The following is a 13,970-nucleotide window of genomic DNA, read 5'->3' as shown; positions in this document are numbered from 1 at the left end:
AAAAAGAAAAAATCTGAAAACTCTCACAGCACTGAAGACTATTTTGCCAAAATAACATTCATTTCATCAGTGGTTTGATCACTACTTCTCTTTAGATCCTTTGTCCACTAATATGATTCTTGGGCTAGCTACAATTAATTCATTTAACAACTATTTCTTGCATGTGTGTTACATATGCTATGTTGCTAAAAACAAACTTAAGGAAATAGTTGTGAACAGAAAGACAAAGGGACATTTTAGGGAGGATACAGATAATAAAGTTGGAAATTATGCACAGTAGGATCTGAGTTGTGATTGGTGTCTCCAGGAATACAAAGGAGGAAAGACAAATTCTTCAAAGGAGGCTCCAAACCAGGGGGCAGGAGTAGGGTTTGTAAGGAAAAAAATTACGAGGGCATGGGCAGTAAGTCATTTGATGCCTACTGACCAGGTTGATGGGATACATGGGGAGTAAAAGAAGAAAATATGAGCAAACCCTAAAAACTTAGAAGTTGTGTAGCTTTGTATAGTCATGTAATTAAAGCTTTCCCATGTGGGAAGAAAAATTTTATAAAATATGAAGACTCATTAAAAAAAGTATTCAAATCTCTGTTTAACTGATCTGTAGGTATCTAATTGAAGTAATCCATTGACACTAAGTGGGAACAGAGGGAGCAAAAGTAACTTGGAGAAAATTCTATCCCCAAATAGTATAATTAATTTGTTTTTAATTGGGGAAAATATTTTGGCATAAGACTGACTTATGCTAGACAACTAACCTCTCATAGAATGTTGTCAGTTGAGTGAAAAGCAAAGTGCGCTGAACAGTCTCCATACCTTTCCTAGTTCTGAGACGGTATGCACTTGGAGGTACAGTGTGATCAGACTGATTTCTGATCAATGTTATTTTAGAAATTGACACTAATTTTTACTTTTCATGAATTTCCAGCAACAGATGTGTTTTGCACATTTAATCTTACTATTTCTTGGCATAAAAAGTTAATTGTTCATAGAAAAATCCATTCATTCATTCAACAAATCTTTATCTAGTTCCCATATTGTACCATGACCCAGAATCCTCATTTGGGTTATGCAGTTGGGTAACTGCTCTCACCAGTCATATAAGGTCTGAAGATCAACATAAAATTACTTAACCAATGACTTAAATGTTTAGGTAAGCTCTCCCTCAAATCTCAAGACCTATAATGAAATGATGGCTAAAATGTCACAAATCCAGCCTTTTTTTTTATATCTGTACCATTTTTAGGATAGAGTTTCAATAAATATTATTCCTTTAACATGCTATAAATTCACTTCTCTATTGCTTCAAAAGCTTAGTCATAGTCCTATGGCTCTCAATTTTAGTGAATTTGTCCATCCTCAGCCATCAGTCTTTGCCCTTTCAAAATATTCACACTAAATCATTCAGAAATAGCACACCCCTATTTTTTTCATGTATAACATTTTGTTGTTGCTATTGTTATGTCCCCTTCTCCTTTAATCAGATCTCATTTCTCCCCTCTTTATGCAAAGACTGTTTTGATGTTTAATTGTGGTGCTAAGTTGGCAATAGGCTAAGGTACAATTTTTGAAGAAGTGCCCTGATAGTTTAAACTCATGACCAAACAGTAACCAGTAACCTGGCTGATATTTAGAAAAGGTTTGAGAATTATCAAGAAGCCAAACCCTCAATTGTTTTCTCAAAGAACAAAACAATGTTGGATGCCCATTTTTTTTTTTGCATGCCCCTATAATATTCTGCCTGATAGTTCTTTTGTTTTTAAGAGACAGAGAAGGAGCTCACATGAGTGGGGAAGAGGGGCAGAGGGAGAGAGAGAGAGAAGATCTTAAGCAGACTCCACACTCAGTGCAGAGCCTGACAAGGGGCTCAATGAGGGGCTCAATCCCATGACCCTGAGATCATGACCTGAGCTGAAATCAAGAGTCGTTCATTCAGTTGACCGAGCCACCCAGCTGCCCCTCTGCCAGATAGTTTTATACCTATTTATCTGGCAACCATTTCTCAGATTCCCTGTGTCTCCTAAACAGTGACACAAAGTAGGTTGTCTGAGACATCCTTTTATGTGGATAATGGATTGCTTCAGGAAGAAGGAAGCACTCCTATAATAAATTCTCTGGGTAGGTCTGCTCCACAAGGGTTTTGAAAAGCTGAGAAAAATAACACAAGAACCAAGTGTGAAACGTGAAGCAGTTGTTACTGCCAACTCACAAAGTCAAAAACACTCACGCCATTTACCAAATATACCTACTCTAGTTAGTAAACTGACCTTCTCACTCACTCTTTTATTTTTATAAACCAGGAGGAACACAAGAAAAAATACTCTTATTTTTATGCTTACAACCTAAGGAAAGAATGCAAGAAAATGGTACAGTTTGCAGATTTTTCAGTATTTACTTTGGGCAGTTATTGTTAACTCTTAAAGGTTAAATCAGAAGAGATATAGGAGTCCATCAATCTTGGGCAGTGCTAGAGAATATTCAACTCCTGTCTTCACCACATATATGTGATATACCTTCAGAGTTAGACACCACAGCATCATGGGAAGCAGCATGTTGAAAGGAAGTCACTGCTGGCTGCAGCTGCTTATATACCCTCCCCCTATAATATCTATAGGTATTTTGTTCAAGTGCACTGCATGGATTTCTAACTTGTGGGTTGGTACCTAATTCCTTCAAGCATTAATACTCTCTTCAATGAATCTGCTTGTGAGTCTTCCATAGGGCTTAACCTACATGCCATAGCTCTTATGTCTCACACAACAAAGAACTTTATGTGGAGGATGAACTGAATACCTTACCTGAAGTTCCTGCCTTCAATCTCCCATCTAAAATAATCACTATCAATACGTAGTTGTTGCTTTGAGAACTGGTTATAGGAAGTGACAGTTATAGGGGACACAGCTGAGCTCCACCCAGAGGCCCTTGAGTTCCATGTTCCCTGTCTGTATGCCAATCCACAAGCTGCTGTGGGCCTTGCTTCCTGTGGCATGAACTTGTGACTTTCTTCAGAAGGCTGACCTTGGACTTCTAGAGCAACTTCGCTGTTCAGAGAGCCAGAAATGCCTGGGAATTTATAGCCTTCAAGTGGGACCAACCAACCCAGTTTGCTTGAGACCATTTCTCAAGATGTGGAAATTTCATTGCCAAAGGCAAGAAAGTCTCAGGCAAACTGAGATCGTTGGTCACCAAGTACAGCCCCCATACCACTAGTGGGCAGTCCTTAGCCAATATCTGACTAGTGGAGGAGTTTGAAAGCCCAGGTCCCTTGCCTAACGTTGGTACAATTGTTCAGGCATAATTAGGTTCTAAAGTTCCTTGCAGGATCCAGGTATCTTTCCCTTTATGTCTTATTCCCCCTCTCTCACATCCCCATGTCTCCTGGAAGCACTTGCTTTATAAATCACTTACATCTCCTCCTCATCTCAGTGAAACACTTCTGGGTATCCCTTCTGAAAAAACCTGCCTTTCTGTGAGTGTTAGAAAAATCACCTGATGTTCTCTGTATTGAGGGTTGCTGGAGGGGAGGTGGGTTGGGGGATGGGTTAAATGGGTGATGGGCATTAAGGAGGGCACTTTTGGGATGAGCACTGGGTGTCATATGTAAGAGATAAATCACTGGGTTCTACTCCTGAAGCCAAGACTAAACTGTACATTAACTAACTTGAATTTGGATGAAGAAGAAGAAGAAGAAGAAGAAGAAGAAGAAGAAGAAGAAGAAGGGAAAAGACAAGAAAGTAAAGAAAAGAGAAAAGAATAGAAGAAAAGAAAAGAAAAGAAAAGAAAACAGAAAAGAAAAGAAAATCACAGGATTTGTCTGTCATTGAAATCCTCAAGGCAGCCAAATTTCCTTTTAGCCAAATTTTCAAGCTTCCTCTCCTGAACAGAAACTGATAATAGAGATATTATATATATATACATATACATATGTATATATATATAATATATAATAGATATATTGAGATATATTATATATATTGAACTATATATTTAAAGGCTCCTCTTCACTGATTTGCTCTCTCTTTGAACCATCAGAGTTACCATATGATGAGGAACGATTTGCAACAATTTATGAGAAAAAAAAAGAATACCTAATAATAAGGTAGCTGTATATCCTGCATGTTTGATTTAAGGAAAAGGGTTTCCCTTTCAGGACCCTATGAATGTACAAGGTTCAAACAAAGTGCGGGGCACTAATGAACAGGCTCTGTTTTCCTGTGCAGGGCCCCTGGACAGAATGACTTCATTCAGGGCTACCGCTCGCGCATGGAAAGTGTTGGTAAAAAATCCCACAGAGTTCAGACGACCTTTTCCTAACTTTCGTTTTTTTTTCCCTTGTTTGTCTTTCGGGTCTCAGCCAGGGATAACATAAATATTCATCAGCTGATATTTGCAGTAGCTGTGAAGTTATGAATGAGGCCATGCGGCTTCCCTCCTATCCCATCTACCAAATGGCAGCTTCTCCACTCAGCTCCCAGCCAAACGACACTTTCCAAAATCCCCAAAGTGTACTAGTAGGCTTTTCAAATTCAGTCTTTTTTTTTCTTCTTTAATGCTCAAAGCAGAAATGCTGTCTGCTTAACGTTTACCCTAGGATTATAGAAGAAGAAAAAGAAAAACATTACTTTGCCAAGCTTGAAACTTTCGGGTGCTTTGACATAACAGGCAAACGTGTTAGTAGCTCAACGTACTGGTAGCATATATATCAACAGTTATGATGGTGGCAGGTTTCCTTTTTATATTAAATACCAGACAGATACCTGAGACATGTATTGTGTGAAGAACCGGGAAAATAACCATAGCTTTGATCTGTTTCTGCTGCTTTGTTAGCCAACCTGGGCAGGTGTTGGAGAGAGATGCTGGAAAATACTTGTGAATGAAAATTTTAAATAGGTCCTTGACGTTGAGACATAAAAACGTGAAAATTGTGCCTGTCACAGAGCCTGGAATGGAGCTGGTCTTCCTGTAATCCAGATTTCCCACCAATCAGCACTTCACACTTCAGAATCTGTTGTTGTTGTTGTTTAATCTTCTGGATTCTCTCACTCAAATAAAACCTAAGTTGAAGGTGAGTTGTAAATGGATACAAGGGACTATGGCAGCAAATAGTCTATCGATGAATCATCCCCCAGTGGTTAATAAATATAAATAAAACATGTTTTTATAGATATACATGTCAACGTACAATATTCTTTTTTTTTTACTTTGCTCATCAGTGTATTGTATTCAATACTCAACATTTGGTCTGTCCTTGTCTCTATAGAAATGTTACCTACATATATGCATTAGCTGAGTTATTCTAGAACACGAGGATCATTTTTAACAAGTGTTACTCCAAGTGCCGTACTTGGAAGAATCTTCTTGGGAAAGTTCTCTATTTCTGAATTTTAAATAACAATTGCAGACCAAAATCTTTTATAATCATGGTTCTGTATTTTTCTGTATTCAGCCATCTTACCCACACCTGACAGTGGAAATAATTGTCTAAACCACCACACCATAGAGCTGAAGAGCAGGATCTCAGGTGTTCGAATAAGGACCAGATCCCAGTCTGGCGAGAATCTGACTGGAACAGATACTTATGGCTGGATTCCTATTTCTGCCTTCATCCTGGAGTCTAGCCTTGCCAGGGCCAGAACAGGAGCCAGAGGCAAGTGCTCAACTGTATTCTCCCTGGCTCCAGCCCTTACCAGAGTAAGACTTGATGAGGAGCTGTTGGAGGGAATCAAAGGCAATGAACTTCTGCAGGAAAAACTAGACGGTAGACAGGAATGATAGATGGTCACACTTACCCAGAGACATTTGGGAGGCCAGATAAGTTAGAGCAGGCAGGAAAGCCTCTCCCTCTCATCCATTCCCCATATTGAGGATTCTGACCTTGAAGTAGCAGAGAGGAGAATTAGATGCTTATCTTTCTCTATGAAACTCTTTTTTCAAAGCACATCAAATTACAATGTCAAAAAGGAGTCCAACTAGATATTCATTATTCTTATGTCATCAGGGCAGAATATAACCCGATTCGATAGTGGCCTATAAAATCTTGTGTACAAGTGATTCCGTGTTTTGATTTTGGCCACAAGCAAGCAAAGGTTTTTGTTTATTTATTTTTCTTCATTCTTAAAGGAACGTTTACCTATTAAAAATGACTTCCTTGCGTTCTAGCCTTTCTTTCATCCCTCTGGATTCTCCAGAAACACTGCGTTTTTCCCATCAATACTTCATCTGTTCAGGTACACAGCTAGGATTTTCAACAGTACGAGAGAACCTCAGATCAGTTGAGGTATATCATAATATAGTTTATATTGTTCCGTCCATGGGCCCATGTAATTTATAATCCAAACTGGGAGGCTCTGGGAGTGAATGGAGTATTTATACTGGGAGAATGAGTATAAAATTGGGACTGTTGTGGACAGACTGAAGCATATGATCACCCTGTGAAGCATAGAGTCTTCTAACTGATTCTCTCTACTTACCTTCAGTCTTCACTTCTGTTCTCTGGATAAGGAGTTGCTTTCCTATTAGGAGATTTAATGCCACTTTATTTGGCGGCTGTACCTTACTCATCCTGCATCCCCCTGAAGTTGCTTTGGGAGATGTCATCCTCTTTCTGTCTTCCCCTTGATGATTTTAATGATTTCTAAGGCATATCATATAAACAACTATGTGCTCTTCCTGCATGTAGGGCCAGTACTATCTAAAGAAAAACAGAAGATTAGGGGCACCTGGGTGGCTCAGTTGGTTGAGCATCCGACTCTTGATTTCAGGTCAGGTCATGATCTTGCAGTTCATGAGATCAAGTCCTGCGTCAGGCTCTATGCTGACAGCATGGGATTCTCTCTCTCCTTTTCCTACTACCCCTCCCCTGCTCATTCTCTCTCTCTCTTTCATCTCTCTCTCAAAATAAATAAATCAACTTAGGGAAAAAAAGAAAAAGATCAGATTATTTTCCTTTCTTCTGACAGACTACTTGGTGTATACTAGACAGCCAACTGTTGGTTCTCTGTACTGAAGTATGCTTAGCTCCTGATAGCAGGATCAAGATAATTAACAGCATATAAATGGCCCTTGGACTACTTTCATGGGGTCAGTGTCCACAGATGTTAGAAAAGGACACCTTAATAGAATGACAACTTCATCACATTGGTTTGTGCTCCATGATGCCAGCTGACTTCTATGTCCTCTGTGGTGAATTCCTTTTACTATTTGGCGATCTTGAAGAATCACTGTTATCTCTCTTGCTTCATGCACTTCCTTCAGCATTGTGATGTGGAAAATAAAATTGTGCCACTTCAAAGTTTATTAATTTTTTGAAGTAACAATTACCTGAAGTCTACAAGTATTATTTCAACTGATGAGGAGCATTCTGGCAGAGATTTGCATTAAACAAGTTCTTAAATTTCTTGCCATTACACTTTGATTTATTTTGTTATTAAAACTTTATCAATGGGGTGCCTGGGTGGCTCAGCTGTTTGAGCGTCTGACTTTGGCTCAGGTCATGATCTCGCAGTTTGTGAGTTCCAGCCCCGCATTGGGCTCTGTGCTGACAGCTCACAGCCTGGAGTCTGCTTCAGATTCTGTGTCTCCCTCTCTCTCTCTCTGCCCCTCTTCCACTTGCTCTCTCTCAAAAATAAATAAACATTAAAAAAAATTTTTTTTAACTTTATCAGTTATCTCTAGCTCTGGGCTACTGTTAGTTGACTGACTTTGGATGAGTTGTAATCCTTCTGGGTCAATTTTCTACACTAAAAATGAAACGGCTGGATTTTTAGCTTTTCTTACACTGCATTCCACAGAATTTTAGTTCTTTATTATATATTTTTCAAAATGTTTATTTATTTATTTACTTACTTAGAGAGAGCACACTAGAGTGGGAGGGGCAGAGAGAGAGGAAGAGATGGAATCCCAAGCAGACTTCACGCTCTCAGCTTAGAGCCTGACATAGGGATTCATCTCACAAACCATGAGATCATGACCTGAGCCGAGATCAAGAGTTCAACATTTAATCTGCTGAGCCACCCAAGTGCCCCATTTATTATATTAATTATAGACATACACAAAGTTTTTATGGAAAATACCTAGTTTCACAAAAGTAACTAGACGTCTTTAACATAAGACTTGAGATACATTAATAGGCAGATGTGTCTTATTAAACCACAAGACTCAACTTTAAGTTTATATGATTAATTTATGAACTTCAACAATAAAGCAATCAAGAAGTTAAATTTGCAAGACTGGACACACTAGCTCTGAAATAACATGTTAAATTTCCATCAAACATTCTGTGGTCTTAAACTGACAGTATGGTTCTGGATCATTGACGCATGGTCAAGCAAACAAAGTAACACACTGCTCACAGTGGGATTCGAGGCAATCTCTGGCCTGCATCAAATTTCCCAGTTGCCAATTGATTGTGTACCCTTCAGATGTCATAATATTAAGGTCAAATAACTCATATGTTTCCTGTTTCTATTTTTTAATTGAAATATGACCATAAAACATTGTTAATTTGTAAAGATGTGCACAAATTTAGTGCATGCATGCATACACACACACACATACACACACAAAGAAAACAAAGTGCCAAGTTGAAATTGAATATCAGATAAAAAAACAAATAATCTTTTGAGATAAGTACGTAACAAATACTGCATGGGATAAACTTATACTACGAAAGCATTTGTTTCTAAAAGGAACACTTATTGTTTTGTTCCCAATTAAACTTCCTTACTCTGGAAACAGCAGCACTTCTTTTCTTCCCTCTTCTCTGTATTGCAGCATTTGAGGTTCAGTGTGGCTTTATGTTCCTACTGGACCTTTTCTCTAACCATGTTTGTTTGGTCAAGGAATGCACAAGTGACCCAATTAGCATTCTGCTCTCAGATAATCTTGAATTGGAGCTGGAACAAGAACATGAATTCTTCTTGGTAGCAGAGCCAAGAGATGTGAATCTAGTGAGCAACAGGTAGCCATATGACCCATCATCTGGAAGTCGCCTATCTGCAGTGAGAAAGCAATAAAGCCAACATTCTGAGAGAACCAAAATGAAAAAAAAAAAAAAAAAAGCAAGATGAGTCCTTGTTGCTTTCAAATTCCTGGACCCAAGTTTTTCAAGGCTGAACTGTACTCATGTTTTTCCTGTGGCTTGGTGTTTAACACTTCCTATGATTTAGTGAGATTTTAAAAACCCCTCCTTTTGCTTGACCTAATTCAAGTTGTGTTTTGTTTTTTCCAATAAAGTGTCATGAGTTATAAAATCTCAATGGGACATTTTTAGGATGATTAAACAAAAATTCATTTTCTCAGAAGGACTAAATAAATATTAATTACTCACCCTGTTTTAGGGTCCAACTATTGCATGATTGAGATATGGCACACCTACATCACCTAACTTATTTGGCTATAGAGTCATTATTCAGAGTGGATCATAGGGCTTGCCTACTAAATACATCTAATATTTGGCCACATGATCTGACATATTCCAAGCAACTCTAAAGTTCTATGACTTTGCAACATTTCAACAATTTATCAAACTCAGTTTGGTAGTTATTTATTATAAAATGTGATAAAAATTTGAAATTATGAAATATATCCTTGAGAAAATTATACTTCTTAATTGTATAATATCTCCTGTTTAATTTCTATTTTGAAAATCAAACACAACTTCACAATAGCTATTCATGATCATAAAATATATGTAAAATCAGTATTCTTAGAATTTTCCATTACATACTTCAATTTTAAATTTCTAAATAAAATTTCACTAAGTATTTGCTATATCTGATGCCAAACACAGAATGTCAGAGTTGGTTCTAAAAAAAAATCTCTATAATATCCCCAACAAATTTTCAATGATTAATTTAACACACATTTATCTAATATAATTCCAGATAGTGTGCTGATAATATTCTACCAAAAACAAGACAGAGAGATTCTCTGCTCTCATGGACATGAAAATCTAGCTTCTAGCACTATTTCCTCATGATTTTTCCTTATTGGTGTTTGTTTTGTACTTAGGACAACGTGGCGTAAGTTTACCCATGTATTTACTTAATAGCATGTAAGAAAGTAAAGATTATCATGTCAACCCCAAGACTGTGGTACCTTCCATAAGCATGACTTGATGTCCAGACATCTTTACCATATTGTTTGCTTTCCCCTGAATGCACTCAGTGTGGCAAGATCTGGAAGCAATGCTACATGAGTAGAAAGAACACATTTGAGAGATACTGTCTATTGTTCTTGACACTGCATTTCTGTCATACTAAAGGGTTAATAAGTATTACAGTTAGTGATAATAGAACTCTGACCTCTCTGAGATGAATATTCAAAGCACCAAAGAGCAGTGCAGAAAGCAGTGTGCCATAACAGAAGGAGGTCTCTGTCACAAGCCCAGAGATCTGGATGGCATCCCTTACTCCAGTATTCATCATGGCATGACCTCAATGTTCAGAGAAATATCTGATGGCATCTAGGGTCCTCTAGGAAATTAAAGGTTATGTCCACAAAATTCCACTCTCCTAATGCTTCACACCTTTCACATAAAGCTAGTTAAAAGTTTTTTTTTTAATGACATATTGTTTTCGTAACTGATATGTTATCATGTGATAGCCAGTAACAAGCATAATTATTCATTTTACTGAACTGCTTCAATAGCAGACAAGGTATGATTATGAGCATTTTCTAACAGGGTCCCATATTTCTCAGTTTCATTCTTAATTCTTAGTTTGGTGGAAGCAAAAATGTAAATGAGTCTATACTAGAAACAATGTTGTCTCTTATACTGGATTGGACCACTGAGAAAACATGATGTATGCTTTATTTCTGAATGAGAGTTAAAAAACTCAGAAGGGTCAGCAGCCCATAACATAAATTGAAATTGATATGGAGAATTTGATTCTTGCATGATGTGAGTCTTCTCTTGTTGCTGCAGCTCTATCATCTCTCATTCCCCTCTATTGGGCAAGATAAAAAATATCCCAGGACCTTGTGAACCTTCACCATCAGGAAGGTTTGGATAAGCAACAAGAATGTGAACATTTATGAAAATTACTAGAGACTACATCATCTTAATTAATTCATCATATATCATTATTAATTAATTTTAAAAAATATGTGTTGCTACGTTTTTACTTACCTGAAGTCTTTGAAGTATTTTGTAAGTAGGGGTGCTAACAGAGAGGATATTTAGAGGCAGAGAGAAGCTCCTTAGAGTAGGCATCTCAAATGTAGAGCCAGTTTGGGCATGAACCTCCCATGCCCTTTTAACCATGCCCTTCCTGTGAAAGAGCCAACAAGGAGTGTCAGGCTTTCCAAAGACCTTTCTTTCTATGTTTATTTACTTACACTTGCATCAATAAAGGATGGACAAGAGGTGGCAAAAGAAGTGAAAGCCAATCAAATCATGCTGGATAAATTGTTAACAGACCTGGAATAAGATTAGCCAAGAAACATTTAGCTAAAATAAGGTTTTGGGGGGGGGGGGAATCTGTGGATTTCATTTAGATTGTGTTTACATGACAACAAAGCATCTGGTCAATTTAGTGGAAAGTAGGCAAATTGTTTATGCAGTTGTGCAGACAAAACCACCAGTTGATCCAATGATTGCATTTTCAAAGTTATGGATTCTGGTTTTCATATACACTGCCTTGCCATAATCACGGATATTTAATAATCACATAAATTAAAACTTTTCTTCTCTTTTGCAGATTAACAGTTTACTAATGCCTGAATCTTCTAATATTTTCTTGGTTTATAAGATTGTTGCCTTTGTGTGTGTGTGTGTGTGTGTGTGTGTGTGTGTGTGTACGTGTGTGTGTGTGGTTGGAGTGCTGGAAATAGTGAATGTTAACCTTACTCAGTTAGACTATTGAAGAATATCTTAAAAGAGTTTCTTCCTGACTGCTTTTTTAGTGCATTTAAAAAAATTACTCTTTAGGGCACCTGGGTGGCTCAGTTGGTTCAGCATCTGACTTCAGCTCAGGTCATGATCTAACAGTCCATGGGTTTGAGCCCTGAATCGGGCTCTGCGCCGACAGCTCAGCCTGGAGGCTGTTTCGGATTCTGTGTCTCCCTCTCTCTGTGCCTCCGTCGCTTGTGCTGTCTCTCTCAAAATAAATAAACATTAAAAAAATAATAAATAAAAAATAGAAAAATAAAAAAATCACTACTTAAAACAGGAATGTTCACATTATAACACATATTAAATTATTGTTATTTAGAAATTCTCAAAAATTTAAGTCATTGCGTATTAATATTTAAAGTAAGAAGCATTGCTATAATGTTAATTAATATTGAAACCAAAACCATATTCTTGAATATGTTAAACCTATCGTCTACTATTATTCAGAAATTTTCCAAAAATCTGAGAGGTTTGCTCATTAATATTAAAACCAGATAATCTGGTATCAACAACAATAAAGAAAAATCAGAACCAAAGTGTGTTCTTGACTTTGGCAATGCTACTTGTTCATATGGCAAAGAAATTTGTGCTCCTCGATCAAGAAGATGCCAAATTTGCTTAGAGAAAGACTCCTTATTAATGCCAGTTGGCTATTTAGGATACTGGATTTTGTCTACTCTACAGGACATACTTCACTATGTCTAACAAACTTTGCTCATTCCTTTCAGATTTCCAAGACATCAGTCATTACACTACAAGGCATATATTCTTATTACTGTTATTTTTATAATAGCTTACACATATATATATCATTCCTTACAGTTTAAAAGGGAGTCACTATTCATTATTACATCTTATTGACTAGTAATATTACTATTCCGCCTACAGTATGAAAATTAACATTCAAGATTATTTTCTCAAGATATGCTCGCTAGTGGCTGGGTTGAGCCATAAATTCAAGACTTTAAAGCAAAATTCTTAGGATCTTCCCATAAACCACAACTGAAAGATTAATAAGAAAAACAAAACACAAAGCTGCTTCAGATCAAAAGAGTATTTTCCTTTAAAATAATTTAAAAACAATATTACATTTATTATTACAATTGATGCCCCTGCCATATAGGTAAGAGCTACTTTAACAGTTTATTATTTAATTGGGAAAGCTGCATTGAAAAGTCCTTATATCACTTGCCCAGGGTAACAAGGTATCAAGTTTGGTCCTGAGTCTATTAGATAAAGTTTCTTTGATGCTTCAGGTTGTTCTGAATGTCTAGATGTATTCAATCCAGTATGGAACCAATAGGCCACATGTGAATACTTAAATTTAAATTAATCAAAATTAAAGAAAGTTGAAGCATTTAATATTGGGTATATTTCAAGTGCCCAATAGCCAGCCATATGTAGCTAATGGCTATTATGTTAGACAACACATATATAAAACTTTTTCATCCTCATTGAACATTCATGGAGTAGCCCTGGACTGGATAATAAGAATCTTTAAATAACTTTGTTTTAATGGAACAAATATCCAAAAATTTATAATAACCACTGATATTACTATTGTTATACCATTATTGGTCAAGCTAACATAAAAATAGAGGGCTGTGCTGTAAAAATATGTTAATAGTTGATATTGGTTGAGTTGGCTTTTTCACATTTAAATTAAAAATAAAACAGCATTCTAGGCATAGTTCTATTTTATTTTGTTTTGTTTTAAAGACAGAGAGAGAGAGAGAGAGAGAGAGAGAGAGAGAGAATGGGAGAGGAGCAGAGGGAGAGGAAGAGAGAGAATCCTAAGCTGGCTCCACACTAAGCAGTGTGGAGCCTGATGCAAGGCTTGATTCCACAACCCTGAGATCATCACCTGAGCCAAAATGAAGAGTCAGATGCTCAACTGACTGAGGCACTCAGGTGTCCTGGCATAGTTCTCTTTTTAAACTGAGTCATGTGATATTTCACATTACCTCACCTGAAACTATTAAAATTCATAGATAAGGAAATAGTTTTTCAGACACCAGGCTCTGTTCTGTTCTGTTTTGTTTTGTTTTGGGAGGAGGACACAGTAAACAGCAAG

The 13,970-nt window shown here is 37.1% G+C and overlaps 1 long non-coding RNA gene across 1 annotated transcript; it reads right to left on the bottom strand.

Moving 5' to 3' along the window:
- Positions 1-5,255: 5,255 nt before the first annotated feature.
- LOC132665390 (uncharacterized) lies at positions 5,256-12,699 on the bottom strand. The gene is made up of 3 exons (XR_009604112.3): positions 11,938-12,699; positions 11,132-11,273; positions 5,256-8,994 (listed from the first exon to the last, which is right to left on the bottom strand). It is a non-coding gene; the product is annotated as an uncharacterized LOC132665390 (long non-coding RNA).
- Between the last annotated feature and the right edge of the window lie 1,271 nt (positions 12,700-13,970).

The sequence above is a fragment of the Panthera onca genome, chromosome A3 (assembly GCF_046562875.1).
Source record: "Panthera onca isolate mPanOnc1 chromosome A3, mPanOnc1 haplotype 2, whole genome shotgun sequence".
Lineage (NCBI taxonomy): Eukaryota > Metazoa > Chordata > Mammalia > Carnivora > Felidae > Panthera > Panthera onca.
Note: the sequence above shows the minus strand (reverse complement) of the source record. Positions and strands in the feature narration are given on the sequence as shown.